Here is an 18,027-nt window from a genome sequence, read left to right as displayed (position 1 = left end):
CTTGTCAAAGTCAGCTTTCCTGAAGTCAAGGACTTGCGTGTTGCTGACCGACTTGCCAGCTTTTCGGTGGATGGTGAAGGTGATCAGCTCGTGATCGCTGTCACCCAGCTTCCCATCGATCACTAGGTCGCCGACTAGGTCCTCCCCAGTAGCCAGCACCAGGTCGAGCAGCGCTTTGCCTCTCGTTGGCCCATAGACTTCTTGAGTCAGGTAGAGGTCATCCACGCACGAGAGGAAGCTCTGCGACCACTCAGATTTTGCTGAGCGATCCTCCCACGAGATGTCTGGGTAATTGAAGTCACCCATGACAACCATGGTCCTGGAGCAAGCTGCCTCAGCCAGTTCCTGGGCAAACTCCTGGTCTAGCTCAGGACTTTGGGTGGGAGGTCTGTAATAGACTCCCACCATTGTGTCCCCTGTGCCGTTTTCCCCATGGATTTTAACCCAGAGGGTCTCCAGCCGTCCACCCTGGTCACCAATATCGGCTTGCAGGGATGCGTAGCTTTCCTTAACATAGAGAGCTACACCCCCACCCCTTTTCTTAACACGATCCCTCCTGTACAGGGTATAGCCATCTATCCCCGTGGTCCAGTCATGGGTGGAGTCCCACCAGGTCTCCGTGATCCCTATGACATCGTAATTGTTTGCACTGAGCAGGAGGATGAGCTCCTCCTGCTTATTCCCCAAGCTCCTGGCATTTGTGTACAGGCAGGCAAGTGCCCCCTGGGGGGCTCCTTCCTTGCCCACAGATTTTACCAGGGCTGGGGCAGGGGTGGGCTCCCTTGAGTGCCGTGATCCGCTGGCTTTGCAAGGATTGTTCAGCGGGCCAGCAGTGGCGGTAGTCCACTGTTGCTTGTGCTGATCCTCCTAACATCACCCACAGCAAGCAAATGCCACAGTAACTATGGGACTACAGTGAGACCAACAGGAATGGTGAACTAGTAGAAACTTCGGCAGATGCTCAATATTTCTGTCTAATACAAGATCCAAAGCAACCCAACCCCTTCGATATCTCATTCATTAGTAATAATGTACCAGAACTATGGAGCAAACTTTTTTCGGACCCAATCCCACACCTTCAACATTGACTTTCTGGCATCCAGCTCAGTGCAATAGTAACACAGAAAATCATGCCATCTGGCCTCCACATCATCTTTAAAAAATGGGGCTAGCAGGACGTTGTGGAGGACCATTTAGCAGATAGAACCCCTGGTTGTACATTTAAAAGCTTCATGACTCCTGTATGACCACCAACAAGGAAAACCATTCTTCGAGGGTGTAGGATAAGCTACATATCCACCCTAATGCTGGAAATTACAGATCTTTATGAGCAGTACAGGTAGGAGTTTTGAGTTTCCTTGCAGACGATCAGTATCCTAGGGAGAAAAAATGCTGTCATCCTTCACAGGCAAAAGCTGAAAAACTTGGCAGGTGCCAATTGAAAAGACTGATATGATGTATAATAGCAAGAAGTTGTGGGCTACAATATACAAGTTCACAACAATCAAAGCAAGACAAAATAGCGTTATAACATCACGGCAAATCAAATAGCCCACAATTGATCATGAATGCGCCTACACTAAATAGACAATCAAAACTTACCCCATACCAGTACTTATATAAACCTGGCTTCACAAAACCCTTCACAATGACAGAAGAATATTAAAGCATCATACCTGGACAGTATACAAACCCAGACAAAATCATTCAAGCACTTCAGGTGGGAAACCAGGAACCGGTGACTTCTTTGCAGTTACTCATGGGCTTCAAAACCTGGTGACAGGCCCAAAGAGTGGCACTCCTCAAACTGGGGAAAGAGCTATCAGAAAACAGGAGTTTTTAATCTAGCTACCTTCTGTACCATGGGTGCAAGCTGTTTGAAAGACTCAAACTGAACTGTATCACACTATATGTCTACAAGAGGCTAATCCCAGATCAAGCTGGATTTTGTCCCAGGAAATCAAGCTCGAGGCAGCTGCTCAATTTTACACAACATATTGAAGATATTTTTGGAAAAATAAGGTTTGATCACAGGAGCTGTATTTGTAGACCTAGCAGCAGCAGACAATATTGTCAATCATTGATGACTACCAACCAAATTATTGCACAGGACTAAAGATAGGCACCTCACTGAGCTCATTTGAACTGTACTCCAGAACCAACGCTTCTTTGTAAAACTGGATATAAGACAAAGTGGCCAACACCAAGGGAGAAATAATCTTCCAAAAGGCAGAAGGTTGGCACCATTATTCTCTCTGACCACAAAATCTCTCAGTTCATCTGTAGGCAGCATGTGGCTTGATCTGCAATGCATTTCAGCAAGCAATGCAAGATGAGGAAGGTTGGACTGCAAGCAGCAGCAAGGCTCCCATTGGGGTCAAAAGACCCGTAGACAATTTGGCAATGCCAGAATCACCTTTGTAGAGGTGTTACTATGAAGTAAACCTTAGGAAACAAGGTTATATCAGCCAAACTCTGCACAATTTTTATTTATGGTAAAAAAATAGATGATAATTCTCCTACTTTGACATTATCTGTTGAAGGAGCCTTGCAATACTGATTAATTAAGCAGTTACCGGCACCGTGAAGTTGTGTCCCCACAAATGGCTGTCTCTGGTCTGACTGCATTCGTACAAAATGAATGAGTATTACAGTCACCTTCTGTACTATTGTCATTACTGATGCCTTTCTAGGCAAATTCAATAGGGGAAATAAGGATCATCAGACACTGGATACGGGGACATTGTCAGAGGTTGCACTATACCTGCTTTTAATGAGATGGCTCTTGTGGTGACATCTTGCCATCTCCACTAAATATGATCTTTCAGGTCAGTTAAAAATGTTTCTTTCTTCATAGTAAGGAAGTACCAATCAAAACTGAGATTTGTGCTTCTCCAAATGCAGAAGCCAGTATGCTATTATTGCCCTCCTAACCACTTTTCAATTGAGATGACTTCTTCATGTATACCCAATATATGCCTTTTTTTGCATGCATCTAAAGTAACTTAACCAATACTTAAACCATCCTTTTTCTGAATCAAGGCCCAAAAGCCAATTTATTTCCCTGAAAATTATGTTTTGTGTCATGATAAGAATCGGAAATATGTGCTTCCAGGCTTCCTGGAAGATAGATCCCATAGTATTAGAACTTATGCCAGCCCCATCTCTCTGTGCTACTCCTTGTAACAAAATGATGTAGCGCACACTTTTGAGACTCACACCAGGCCGCTTCTGAAAGTTTCCCCCGCCCATTTCAGTAGTTTGAAGTCCTGCTCACCATGAAAAGATATTTCTGGTGCCAGAAACCTGCATCTTTGTAGATTATTCTGGACTGAATTATTTTTGCTGGCAGATACAGTCCAGGAGGGGATGTAAATTCTCTGAGCTAGAGACAGCCCCCATTTTACAGGCAGGCAACCTGCAGCAGTGATAAATTTAGAGCCTGATCTGGCCAGGTGTTGAGTACCAACTGAGAGCACTTCCAGCTCCCTCTGGCCTTTGCCAGGGCTGTTTCCATTAGCCCATCCAAGATGGTCTAAGCAGCCTAACATGTGAAAGGATGAATCTGCTTGCAGAGCTACTTAATGCTGCAGGAAACAGAGTACCTTAGGGAAGGATTACATCTTTTTAACAGTAAAATTAAGAAAACAAAGAATAGGAAGAATGAAGGAGTGTTTTGCCCTTGCACTTTTCAAAGAAAAAAGAAATAAAAGCATGTTGCACGCAGGAAAAGACCAACTATAATGTAGACCTACTGTGAATCACTGCTGTTACTCCAACAATGGGGGAAAAGGCTTTTGTTGAGCCTCTTCAAGTCCTAATTTCCTTCACATCCTAAAATAGGGATACTGTTGCTTATGAGACACATGAGAACGGGGTATTAATGAATGAACATAAGTTTGTAAAGCTGTTTGGAATTCATCAACTGTTTTATGGGGAAGGGGAGCAGAGAAGAGCTCTGTGGGAAGTGGTAGATTCTCCATGTCTTGTAATGGTCCTGTTAATAGATCAGATTATCATAGAATCATAGCAAATTAGGGTTGGAAGGGACCTAGGGAAGTTATCTAGTCCAACCCCCTACTCAAAGCAGGACCATCCCTAACTATAACATCCCAGCCAGGGCTTTGTGGAGGCAGGTCTTCAAAACCTCCAAGGATGGAGATTCCATGGCCTCTCTAGGTAGCCTGTTCCAGTGCTCTACTACCCTTTTGGTGAGAAAGTTTTTTGTTTTTTTTTCCTTATATCTAACTTAAACTTCCCTTGCCACAACACCATTGCTCCTTGTTCTCTTATCTGCACCACTGAGAACAGTTGCACTCCATCCTCTTGGGTACCACCTTTCAGGTAGTTGAAGGCTACTATTAAATCTGGTCTCAGTCTTGTCTTCTCTAGACTAAATAAATGCAGTTCCCTCAGCCTCTCCTCAGAAGTCATGTGCCCCAGCTCCCTGATTATTTTTGTTGACATCCACCGGACACTCTCCAATAAATTTGTTCACATCCTTTCTGTAGTGGGGGGCCCAAAACTGACTCCAGATACGGCCTCACCAGTGCTGAATAGAGGGGAACAATCACTGCCCTCAATCTGCAGGCAACGTTCCTACAATTGCAGCCCAGGATGCTGTTAGCTTTCTTGACAACAAGGACATGCTGTTGGCTCATATCCAACTTATTGTCCACTGTAACCCCCAGTCCTTTTCTGCAGAGATGCTACTTAACCAGTCAGTCCCTAGCCTGTGCCTGTGCACATGATTTTTCCATTCTAAGTGCAGGATTTTACATTTGTCCTTATTAAAGCTCATGACATTTCCTTTTGGTCCAATTCTCCAATTTGTCTAGGTTTCTCTGAATCTTAGCCCTACCCTCCAGCATATTTACTATTCCAAACAACTTGGTATCATCTGCAAACTTGTTGAGGCTGCACTCTATGCCATCTTTCAGGTCGTTGATGAAGACATTGAACAAAACCTACCCTCTGAGCCTGATGATCCAGCCAGTTTTCTATCCACCTTACAGTCCATTCATCCACTGCATACCTCCTTAGTTTGCTTGCAAAAATGTTTTGGGAGACTATCAAAAGACTTGTTAAAATCAACATATATTATGTCCACTGTTCTCCCTGCATTCACAAAGCCAGTCTTCTCATCATAGAAGGCAATCAGGTTGGTCAGGCATAACTTGCCCTTGCTGAACCCATGCTGACTGTACCTAATTACCATCTTCTCCTCCACATGCTTAGAAATGGATTCGTTGAGGACCTGCTCCAGGATTTTTCCGGGGATTGAGGTGAGGCTGATGGGTCTGTAGTTCCCTGGATCCTCTTTTTTCTCTTTCTGAAAGATGGGCGGTATATTGACCCTTTTCCAGTCATATAGATCCTCTCCCAACTGCCATGAATTGTCAAAGATAATGACCAGCAGGTCTGCAATTACATTGGCCAACACCCTCAGCACCCTTGGGAGCATCGTGCCTGGCCCCATGAACTTGTACACATCCAGCTTTTCTAAATAGTCCCTAACCTGTTCTTTCACCAATGAGGAATGTTCACCTACTCCTGAAAATACAGTGATATATACAGTTCAAGGTATTTCACCTGGGATTTTCACTCAAATCAATATAACTTTGCAGGAAAAAAAAAGTATTATTGGAACTATATTTTTTTTCCAACCAAAGAGCTGCATCAGTTCCAATTTTCTGAACAGCTTGACTTTCACTTGATCTCTGAGAGAAGTGGAGCAGGGTAATTAGGCTATACAAACCAGATGCTGCCCTTGGTTACATCTCCGAAACCCAAACCTATAAATTTCAGACTAAAGAAAAAAGATCGTCCAACAGTTAGGATGTTGGGCTTTGTGTTAGAAACCTGGGGTTTAACCCCTACTATATTACAAGCTTCCTTTGTACTTCGGTCAAGTCACTTAATCTTGCTATTCTTCAGTTTCCTATTTGTGAAATGAGGATAATTGTACTTTCATCTATGCTTCTCTGAGGGGCAAAGGTACTAAAACCACATTGTAGGTATCTCCACTACCAATGAAATTAAGGGTCAAATGTGTTCCTTTGATAAATATTGTCATTTCAATAAAGTGCACTCAATACCTGGCATAAAACTTTGAGTGACAAGCTGTCTCCATCAAAATGAATGGGAGTTCTCTTTAACAGGACCAGGATTTCAACATTGGCCTTGCATCAGAACTTGGATTAAAGGTTCATCCTGAAATATTAAGGTGATTCTAAGATTTTTTTTTTGAAGAAGGAAAGTAGAAGAAGACGATGAATAGCAATGAAAAAAGAAAAGGCTGACATCTGAATTGAAAAAATAGCAACATAGCAAAAAGGGCCATGAATCTAGGCAGCTCGTGGGAACTTGCGGGGGGCCTTCTCTCCAGCAGGAAGAGACTGGAAAACAAACACAAACATAAACTGTGTATTCAGTGTGTGCCTTTAAGCCATTGGCATTAATTAAGATTCTATGGCTTACAAACAATTATGACATAATTAAAGTAAGATTCTTTCTACAGTAAAACAATAAGAAATGACTTTTAGAAACCGTGGGAACTATTAAAACGGCACATCAGTACCAAAATGAGCAATATTTACTAGTATTAGCACTATTAAAACGCCTTTTGAAGACAAACTTAGGCAATTATTACTCAGAAAAACTCACATTTGGAGATATAGAACAGTGATAATTAAATCCCTTTCTCTATATATCTCCGTTTTTGGTGTTTGACAGAATGCAGTCTTTAAGAGAATCTATTTTAATGGTCTTGAATTAGCTAGACTTTCAAACAGAGAGAGTGCACTTAGCAGGAGGTTGATATCTACTGAAGAAAGCTTTATTATTAGTATTATGTTAAAGGTCAGGGAGCTGATTTTAAGGGATCATTCTGCTCTAAGATACATTCTTGTGAGGACTATTGTATCCTGCAAACTCCCAGAGATCTGGACACTATATGAAAAGACTTTTTTAATGGGGGGTGGTCTAAAACATTGTTGCATATATTCTCCCTCATTATTGCTATCTCTAGCAGCATCTAGAGGCCTCAAAAAAATTAGCTTGATGCTGTATATACATACAGTGAGTCTCTACAAGGATTTTGGGAACACACAAGGCTAGGAGAGGAAACAAAGACATGGAGGAGTAAAGGGAGTGACTCAGTGTTTTAAAACAGGATGATGACTGAGACAAAACTACATAATCCAGGCATTAGGGGTGTGTGAAGAGGGTATTATTCGATTCGGATTCAAATTCAGCCCAAATCAGGGACATTGATTCGATTAATTGATTCAGCTCACTGTCTCTGATTCGGCCAAATCTGAAGATTTGATGTTGATTCAAAGAATCAGTGATTCGGGCATAAGCACAGCTTTAAACGTTTTTTCTACACACCTTGAGGTCTAGCACAGTTTGTGATTGCTGTGATGCTGGGGCACATGGAGTGTCCCACAGGAGTGCGGAGGGCCCTACACATGCTCAGTGGCGATCCTGGAAGTGGATCTGAAGTACTTCTAATCCACTTCCAGGTCCGCCGGGGAGCACCCTGGGGAGCCTGCCAAGTGGGCATGGGGGGGGGGGGGTCCAGCACACTCCCTGGCAGACCCAGGAGTGAACCAGAAGTGCTTCTGATCCACTTCTGGGTTTGCTGCCGAGTGCACTGGGGAATCCCTCGTGCTTCTGTGGGATGCTCCACGTGCCCCAGCATCTCAGCATTCATGAGCCCCTGCTACCTAGGTAAGTAGAAAAAAACATTTAAAGCTGTCTCTATCTCCCAATCTCCTAATCTTTCTGAATCTCTCTGAATTGATTCAAAGGGTTCCCATTTGATTCAGAGAGATTAAAGGGTTCTCTGATTTAATTCAGATTAGGAGATTCAGCCACTGAATCAGGCTGAATTTCTGCTGAATTGAATCAGGGACCAAAGTTTTGCACAGCCTTACCAGGCTTCCTCTCTCACAGCCCATTGCTGGCATATACATAAAGGAGCATTTCCACATCTCCCAAAACCCCTGCTATGATGACTGTGTCTAAAGAAGTTACTAGGGTTGGAGACTGGTGAAAAAATTTGGGAGATGAATACAACAGATGTATTTCTTTCTTCCTGGGAAAAGCATGGAAGAAAAAAGAATTAATGATGGATGTTAGTCATATTCTTTAATACACTACTGGAAGGCACTCAGAGACTCCAGTGATGAACCATATATATATAAAGCATGGAACAGAATATAATATAACAGTTTAGATGCACATCTTTCTTCCTGGGCATCAAAAATTACTCAGTTCTTTAGGGAAGAGGCAAGGATTTCTTAGGGTGATATCTTTCACTGGCCCAGCTGCATAGCTGGGATAAAGTTAGACAAGCTTTTGAACGTAAGCCGTTTTTCTTCAGGTCTCAGTTCTTTAGAGCAGCATTAAAAGGACAGACAGAGACAAAGAAGAGTGTCTTAGCCATGTCCTAGGAAAGGCATTAATATTCCATTGAAGATTTAACATGGGTCAGAGAGACACGTGTGGACATCATACATACTGTTGTAATGGATTTACCAAAGGAGGCCAGCAATGCACATTTTGATTCATATTTGATTAAAAAGCAGGGAGACAAGTCTAAATCATCTGATACCAATAAGAACATTTGTTTTTGAACAGAAATGATAAGGAAAGGCATTGAAGTAAATACATACGTACAAACAGACATAAAACAACATATGTATTCCTACAAAATAGAGGTTGTTGGGAAGTTTTCCACCATTTATTTTTTGGCCAATCAAATTTTTCCACTGGAAAATTTGCCCTTGGTTTACCCTGAATTGAAGCCTTATGATTTATCATGCTGAACTGAAGTATTTCATTCAGCAGTAGTGAGTGCATCTACACATGCAATTAGTGTGCAGCAAAAATCTCTGCCACAGTTCAGAGTTTATGCATGTTACCAGGGCCACAGCACATTGATCCAGGTTGGATCAGCTTGAGGCTGGCTGGGGCATGAGGGGTATCCAGTTTGGGGTTAGCTAGCAGGCAGCCCCTCACTGTAGCACCCTTGTGCCCCAGCAAGCCCCAGTCACCATCTACAGGTGCATTTTGGCGTACATAACTACTCTGCAGCAGAGTTAATTAATTCACTGCATCCTGATATGGGTTCATAGTTTCATAGTTTCATACTTGATAGGGTCGGAAGAGACCTGAGCAGATCATCAAGTCCGACCCCCTGCCATGGGCAGGAAAGGATGCTGGGATCAAATGACCCCAGCTAGGTGATTATCTAGCCTCCTTTTGAAGATCCCCAGGGTTGGAGCAAGCACCACTTCCCTCGGAAGTTGGTTCTAGATCCTAGCTGCCCTGTAGTGCCTCCTGATGTCTGCCTGAACCTGCTCTCAATCAACTTGTGGCCGTTATTCCTAGTTACTCCGGGTAGTGCTCGGGGGAACAGGGACTCTCCTGTTCCCCACAGGCCCCCCCAGTAAATTCATAGGCAGCCACCAGATCCCCTCTCAGCCTTCTCTTGTGGAGGTTGAACAGGTTCAGGTCCCATAGCCTCCGCGCGTAGGGACTGCCCCACTGCCCCCGATCATGTGAGTGGCCCTCCTCTGGACCCTCTCCATGCTGGCCAACTCCCTCTTGAAGTGTGGCACCCAGACCTGGACGCAGTACTCCAACTGTGTCCTGACCAGTGTTGCATAGAAAGGGAGGATCACCTCCTTGGACCTGCTCATGATGCATCTGTGCATGCATGACAAGGTGCGGTTAGCCTTCCTGACTGTGTCCCCACATTGGCAGCCCATGTTCATCTTGGAGTCAATAATGACTCCAAGATCCTTTTCTGCCTGTGCACTGATGGGAAGGGAGTTCCCCAGCCTGTAGGTCTGCTGCTGGTTCTTTCTCCCTAGGTGAAGTACCCTGCACTTGTCAGTATTGAATCCCATCCCATTCTCATCCGCCCACCCCTGTAACCTGTCTAGATCTAGTTGTAGCCTGTCCCTCCCTTTTAGCATGCTCACCTCTCCTCACATCTTAGTGTTATCCATGTATTAGAACAAGGTGCTTTTCACCCCCTCGTCCAAGTCGCTGATGAAGATGTTGAACCATGCGGGCCTGAGGACCGAGCCCTGGGGGACCCCACTGGCAATATCCCTCCAGGTCGAATATGACCTGTCCACCACCACTCTCTGGGTGCAGCCCTCTAGCCAATTTGCAACGCATCTGAATATGTAGGCATCAATGCCACAGTTGCTTGCTTAGATTTTTAATGAGAATGGGGTGAGAGACAGTGTCAAAGGCCTTCCTAAAGTCCAGAAAGACTACATCCACTGCAACACCTGTGTCCAAGGATTTTGTGACCTGATCTTAAAAGGCAACCAGCTTGGTTCAACAGGACCTGCCCCTAATGAACCCATGTTGGTTGCCCTGAGCATAACCTCCCCTGCTGGTCCCTCACAGATGTGCTCCTGGATAATTTTTTCAAAGAGCCCAGGACCAAGGTAAGACTAATGGACCTATAGTTACCAGGGTCCTACTTCCTCCCTTTTTTTGAAAATGCAGACCACATTGGCCTTTTTCCAGTCCTCTGACACCAGGCCAGAGCACCATGGGTGTCTGTGTAGAGAGTGACTTTTTACTGTGGAGCTAATTAGGATCACAGGAAGTTACGGTTGGAAGGAGCTTCAGGGGGTCATCTAGGCCAACCCCCTGCTCAAAGCAGGACCAAATTAATTATCCAATTAATTATCTTTGCAGTAAAGTGCGCGTGTAGAGGTACCCGAGCTCTCTGCTTTGGCTCCTGTAGTTCCTCATGGGAGTTGTTGTTTGGGAATCTTATCAGCCCACTTTTTTCCTTTGAGCTATATTTCTTGACTGGACTGTATCTCCCATGATGCACATTGATCTTTCTTCTGGATGGCACCCAAACTGTAGTTCCCATAAAGCACTGTCACAGCTCTGGTCAGCATAAAAGACAGATGGGATGAAATAGTTTGAATTTAAAACTTGGGTGCAATGACACTTCTCTGATGTTCACACTGGCTTATCATCTGTGAGATTTACTCACCTCCTACTCTCACCCCCTCCACTCCCTTTCATACCCCACTCCTGACCCCCACCAACTACACCCTAAGGAAATCATTTAAAAAAGAAATTCCCAACCACCTTCTGGAATATCCCAGTCCTACCCACGTTTTGGATCCTACACTAATTTACTGGGAGCAGGATTGTTCCCCAGACAAGCAACTTGTCCTCTTCTTTAAGGTGCTCTGTGAGTAAAGTCTATACACTATAGATCCCTTTAAGCTATTATCCTTTTTCTTGTTTACTATCCTTTATCCAATTTTGTTTTGTTATATTTAAATGTTTTTCTTCTTCCTTAATTAAGAAAATCAATAGAGATTTCATTACCAGGAGGAGTCATGTGATCTCTAAAAAGAAGTTTAAAAATGTTCTACAGGGAAAGCAATTGGACTCAGAAAATGATGCTTTGTCATGCATATCGGATGGATGGATGCTGATAGTTCCAGCACATTAGAACGATTACCCTTCCATACCTTTTTGTGCACTGGAAATTTTAGCTGATGGCAAACTGAGAAAGTGTAGAAGCCAGGCTTTGACATTTACTAAGAGTCAGATCTGGGCAAACATTCTCCCCAGTGTTTTGCTGCTGGTATTATCTATTTGAGCTCCCCTTGCCAAGCTGATGAGTCCTCATTAGAAATGTCTCATTTGGTCCCACAGCCAAATAACAATGGCAACAAACCATGCTGCAACTCCGCTTACTTTTCCCATCTTAGTTTGTATCTAAAAGTTAATGTGCAAGATTGCTTTTAGCCTTGGCTTCTGAACTTCTGTTCTATGCTTGGTTTGGAATTCCTGCAAAAATGAACATGAACACAGATGGGTCAGGACTATGTTAACAGTGATGTTGTTTTGGTATTAAATGTCGCTCTTTTGTTGGTACAAAGTGCCTCGAGTATTCAATAGACGTTATAGAAGCTAGAAAGCAAGCCCCACTATGAAATTATAAAAAATAAATAAATAAATAAACCCGTCTACCTGGAGGATCAACAGCAACTCCCATAAATGAACAATCTGAATTTTGGGTTGTTCAATATGTGATTTGTTATTGTGGTTATACTTAAGCCACTTCCCAAGCTAATGTCTCTAGTGCCCTGTAATATATATATTGGGCAAGTCTACATGTCACCCTCCGATGATCTTGTTACCATGTCGTGCTTTAGTGCATGGTTAGTTTTCACTGCTACTTCACCGTAGTGGCATGCTAAAACAGGGGGAAGATGCCGCTATGGCAAAGTAGCTACTGATCACGCATAGACTCTCATGATTGCTACATCACTGTACTACATAGTACGATGACACAGCATGTCACCACAGTGATGTAGTGTGATATGTAGATACAACCATTATGTATGTAATAAAAATTCCTTTAGATAATGGAGGAATTCAACAGCTTATGAGCCTCATAAGAGGGATGCTTGTCTTCATAGTGTGTTTGAACCCAATTCATTTACCCAAATGAATTGGGTTCAAACACACTATGTGTTTCCTTAGGGAAAATGATGCCTTGGGTCAACCTTGTATTTTACTGCCTATCCCCATCCCCAGTCAGTAGCACTGATGCAGGAAGAGACAGGCCGAGAGGGACACAGGGAACAATCCAGCAGGGAGTCAGAGAGGCATGGTGCACCAGGCTGGAAGGTGAGCCAGAAACCCAGAAACACCACTGGGTGCAAAAACATGAAGCAGAACCCAAGGTCTAGTGGGCCCGCTCCAGAAAGAGAGGTGAAATGAGCTCTTTGCTCTGTCTAGCCAATGGCCCTCTTCTTCTGATGTTGAATAGTCACTAGTTACATTTTTTATTTCTAACATTTCAGGGACTTGGACAGTTTTTCTGCCTCCCTGGATGAAACAGAATTCTTCCGACCATGCTCAGAAATGCAAAGTGAGTTGTAGAGAAGGGAGCAATTGCAGAAATACATGAATGTTGCCCTCAGTGCTAAATTTTAGTGTTACTTACTTGCCTAGAGGGGGCCTGGAATTGGGCTCAAGTACTCTCCTTTTGTTTCTGATGAAATCACTCCTGAGGCCTTCAGCTCAGTAAAACTGGAATCTGTCCAACTTAAGTTACAAAAACAAACAACAAAACCCCCACTTATTTTTCTTTTATTATTTTTGTATTATTTTTGGAACAGTGTGCTTGATGGAAACTAGAGTATAGAAGATTAATGAACTGGTTCCAAGCCTTTGGAAAACAGTCTAAAAGCCAAATCAAGTCACCCTATGCCAAACAAATATCATGGCCTCTACAATGCAGCTCCAAGACAAGTAGTTTACCATGGCCCTGCTATATATAATGTATTTCAGCAGAATGCACAATAGTCAGCACCACTCAGAAAGAGGGGGGAAAGAAAAAAGATGGAAAGTGTATCAGCATCTAATTGCACTTGTCATCCCAAAAGAAATGGGTCTGTCCAGATCCAGAGAGAAATTTGTTGCTGGAGTAATGTCAAAGGCCACCCTGACCCAGCTGTACTAAGCAACATGAAGCTTAACACTTCAGGGCTATTCATTCATCAGCTATTTTTAAAAAAAGGAAAAAATCATAAACCAGAGGAAAAAGAATGAAAAACCATTGTAAATAAATGTGAGTATCACTAAGTTTGAACCACGAAAAAATTAAGTGGTAGCCTGATCTTGTTTCAATATATGCCCCAAAAAATCATGCTCTCATATACGTGCAAATCTAAACAACTAAACATACCAAATCCTAGACATGGAAATATTTCAAGAAACCAGAGCTGTTTTATTTGGGTGTATAAGCTAGAAATTCTCTACTTGGATACATGAGATTTCCACAATGAGTTTTAAAAAAAGTCTACCTTGTGATTTTTAAAATATATATTGTTTATGAGGATTCTGTAGTGTCTGCCTCAAGGTCATTTTGTACTCAATGCCACTACATTAAAAAGGGATCGGGAATGCAGAAGGTCATGTATTCAGAAGTACAAGTGAATCCACCTCATTTTACAGCTTCCCCACTACATTTAAAGGTTATATTGACATTCTTGTAGCAGCAGGACTCCAAGCCAGGATATTCCTCCACTCATTGCACCCAACTACTCCTTCACATCAGCTCCACACCCAGAAATATGCTAGGGGGGCATCAACCCCAGCTCAACCCCAGTGGTTTCTCCTAAGTATAATGGGACATGTGTAGATTAAATGAGGGGCATGCGTGCACAACACTTTAAAGCAGGTTAAATGCTTTTGCACCACTTTAATGGCATTGGTTTTTGCACGTATCAGTGGTATATTGTCCATTAATTCCAGCTGCTGTAGCATACTCGGCAGCATAATGCATCTTAAATGACTTTGGAGCACAGCAAACTAAAACACCTCCAAGGAGTTAGTTTGCTGCCCTACAACACTGGGCTCCATGCAGCTCAGGGACTGTGCAGGTAGCCCATGAAGGCAGCCTGACAGCAACCTGGGAAGGCAGGCTCCACTGTAAGAAAAAAAAAAAAAAAAGCGGTGAGCCTGATATTTTTTTTTTCTCCCCCTGGAGCCAGCCTCTCTGCATGAGCTGTGCAGGGACCTGGTCCTCCCCTCCATGGCTGTGGTGTCCCCTGGGACTGCCCTAGCTGGGTTCCTACTGATGGGCACTGCCTGGAGGTGGGGGCTGCCATTGCCACAAAGGGAAGCACCAGTTCCCCACCCACCTGCAGCCCAGGGACCTCTCTGCCTGTTGGCAGCTTGCCCTCCCCTCCCCACCACCGGAGAGGCAGGTAAGACTCCATCCTGAGAGGAACAGAGGGGCCCATCTGTCACTCTGACCCCATGGCATGTGAGGTTTGTTGCCTGTCTGGAGCTCGGATTCAGGATGTCACAGAGATGATCCTCATCTAACGCTCTGATCATGGTCCTCATCCACAAGGAAATAAATGCTGTGGCCAGCGGCAGCCCAGACCTTGTCATGAGAAACTACAAGGCTATAGGGACAAAGCTAAAGGAGACAGGGGACAGGTGGTTTTATCCTCTATCCTTCCAGTGAGCAGGCATGGACAAAGCCACAAGGCCTGCATTGGTGAGGTTAACTGGTGGCTTCGGAGCTGGTGTTACCAGGTGGACCTTGGATTCTTGGACCATGACTTGCATTTCCACACAGAGGACATGCTCAGGTAGGACGGGCTTCATCTCTCCCTGAAAGGTAAGCATGTTTTTTTCTTCCAGGCTGGCTGATCTCGTATGGCGAGCTTTAAACTAGGTTCACCGGGGGATGGAGATGCAGAGGAACATGAGGCTACTTTGCCATCAAGCCAGGTGACATGCATAGGTAGTACCCAGGTAAGTGACAGGGGCCAGGACAGGTGTAGGGACAAGGGGGAGGCATGTGCACCTATGGGAGGCCTCAAATGCCTCTACACAAATGCTTGAAGCATGTGGAATAAGCAGGAGGAACTCACCCTCCTGCTACCTAGCAAAAATCCAGACCTAGTGGGGCTTATGGAAAACTGGTGGGATTCTACCCACGACTGGACAGTGGACATTGAGGGCTACAGGCTGTACAGGCAATACAGAGCAGGGAAAAGGGAGCGAGGTGTAGCGCTGTACATCAAAAAGCAATACACATTCTTGATGATCAGGATGGGGTCAGAGGAGGGGCAAAATGAGGTGCTCTGGGTAAGAATGCAAGTGGGGCATGGAGAAAGGGACTTGACAGTAGGTATCTACTACAGACCACCTCACCAGGGAGATGAGTTGAACCTGGAATTCTCAGGTCAGCTCACAGAGGCTGTGAAGTCAAGGGATGTGGTTGTCATGGGTGACCTAAACTACCCAGACGTCTGCTGGGAGAAGCAGTCAGTCAGGTCTGACCACAAACATAGGTTTCTAGTCGGGATACAGGACCTCCACCTAACCCAGGAGGTGCATAGTCCCACCAGGGGAAATGCCTTGCTGGACTTAATCCTTGCCATAGGCGATGACCTGGTGAGGGGTCTGTGAGTACTCAACCACCTGGGCAACAGTGATCATCACCTGCTGGAATTTACTATCCAGTGCAGGGTGGTAAAAGCAGGCAGCAAGGCAAAAGTCCTTGACCTCAGGAGGGCTGACTTCTGTAAGCTAAGAAGATTAGTAGGAGAGGCATTGGGGTCTCAGAGCATCAATGAGATGGGAGTCCAAGACGGGGGGTTGTTCCTCAAGGAGATGATCCTCTGAGCTCAAAGGGAGTCAGTCCCAATGCTCACCAAGGGAGTAAGGAGTGCTAAGTGTGCAGGCCGGGAGCGATCCGGGGCCCTTTTTTTTGCACCACGGGCTGTGGCCAGCAGCCCGGACACGCTGGGTCAGAGAAAACAGGTGACACGCTAGAATTAGGCACAGACGCTTAATGGTTGATTCAAGATTGTTTACTTACACCGTAGATGGTCGCACTGTAGGCTGGACAGTTTCCCAGGCAAAGCTCCGCTTAAATCCCCGTTTGAGGACTCGGACAAAACTCTCACTCACACGGAGTTGTCGAGGCTCTGTGGATCCTTTTTTTGCACGCAGGGAAGAGGGGTACGTCAAGGATTGCGCTCGGTGACGGGGAGAGGCTAGAGGCTGATCAGACCCCTGTTGCCTTCTTGAAATACGCTGGGTCCAATAGGCTCCACAGCGCTTAGAGATCTTCACAAGACGTGAAGTCTCCTCCTCCTGATGTTCGTGGAGTCCTCCAACTTGGGCGGAAACCACTCAAGCTTCTTATTTGGCTAGCAAGCCAATCGCTAGCCGCCACATGGGAATAATTTAACACAAGCCAATAATGGGGCTCGAATTTTAATACAAATGGCGGGAACTCCTTGCAACATGCATCTCCTTTCTGCAGCTAAGAAATGCACCCTGCAAAGAAAGCTTCAAATTGGCGGGAAAATAATTCAGTGGTGTCAAAGCACACACAAAACAAAAATCACACCTTTGGGTTGTCACACTAAGAAGCCCCCATGGCTCAGCAAAGACATCTAGGGATGCCTGAAGGCAAAAAAAGGAGGTGTACAAACAGTTGAAGCAAGGAGTATTACACCTCTGTTACTCCAGACTGCAGGGAGGCTGTTAGGAAGGCAAATGCCGAGATGGAGCTAGGGCTAGTGATCAGAATTAGAGATAATAAAAATTCCTTTTCAAATACATAGGGTGTAAGAACAAGGCACCAAGTAACATGGGGACCCTACAGGATAGGATTGGCAATCTGGTGATTGCAGCAAATGAAAAAGCTGACCTCTTTAATGAATTATTTGCCTCCATATTCCTGAACAGGGACCGGGACATTTCCCCTGCTAGAATTGCAGATGGACCCACCGCCATGCCTAGGATCAGAGATGATCTTGTTAGGGAACTTTTGGAGGGGCTGGACATGTTTAAATCAGTAGGTCCAGATGTTCTTCACCAGATGGTGCTGAGGGAATTGGCAGGGGTCAGAGCAGGGCCCCTAGCATGACTCTATGAGCGCTCGTGGGACACTGGCTAGGTACCAGAGGATTGGAAAAGGGTCAATGTGGTCCCAATTTACAAGAAGGGTAAAAAGGAGGACACCAACAATTATAGGCAGGTCAGTCTTACCTCGGTTCTTGGGAAGACCTTTGAGAACATTATCAAGGAGTACATCTGCAAGGGCCCAGCAGGAGAGGTATTGCTCAGGGGCAACCAGCATGGGTTCATTGAGGGCAAGTCCTGCCTGACTAACCTGGTTTCTTTTTTACAATCAGGTCACAAAGTCCCTGGATCAGGGTGTCAGGGTGGATGTTGTCTTCCTGGACTTTAAGAAGACCTTTGACATGGTTTCCCACCACATTCTCTTAAAAAAAAAACAACTAGGTGACTGCAGCATTGATGCCTACATGCTGAGATGGGTGGCAAATTGGTTAGATGGTCACACCCAGAGTGGTGGTGGATGGGTCATTTTTGACCTGGAGGGATGTGACAGTGGATTTTGCCAGGGCTCGGTCCTGGGGCCTGTACTGTTTAACATCTTTATCAGTGATGTGGATG

This window comes from Alligator mississippiensis, chromosome 3 (genome assembly GCF_030867095.1).
Source record: "Alligator mississippiensis isolate rAllMis1 chromosome 3, rAllMis1, whole genome shotgun sequence".
In the NCBI taxonomy this organism is placed as follows: domain Eukaryota; kingdom Metazoa; phylum Chordata; order Crocodylia; family Alligatoridae; genus Alligator; species Alligator mississippiensis.
This window is presented reverse-complemented; position numbering follows the sequence as displayed.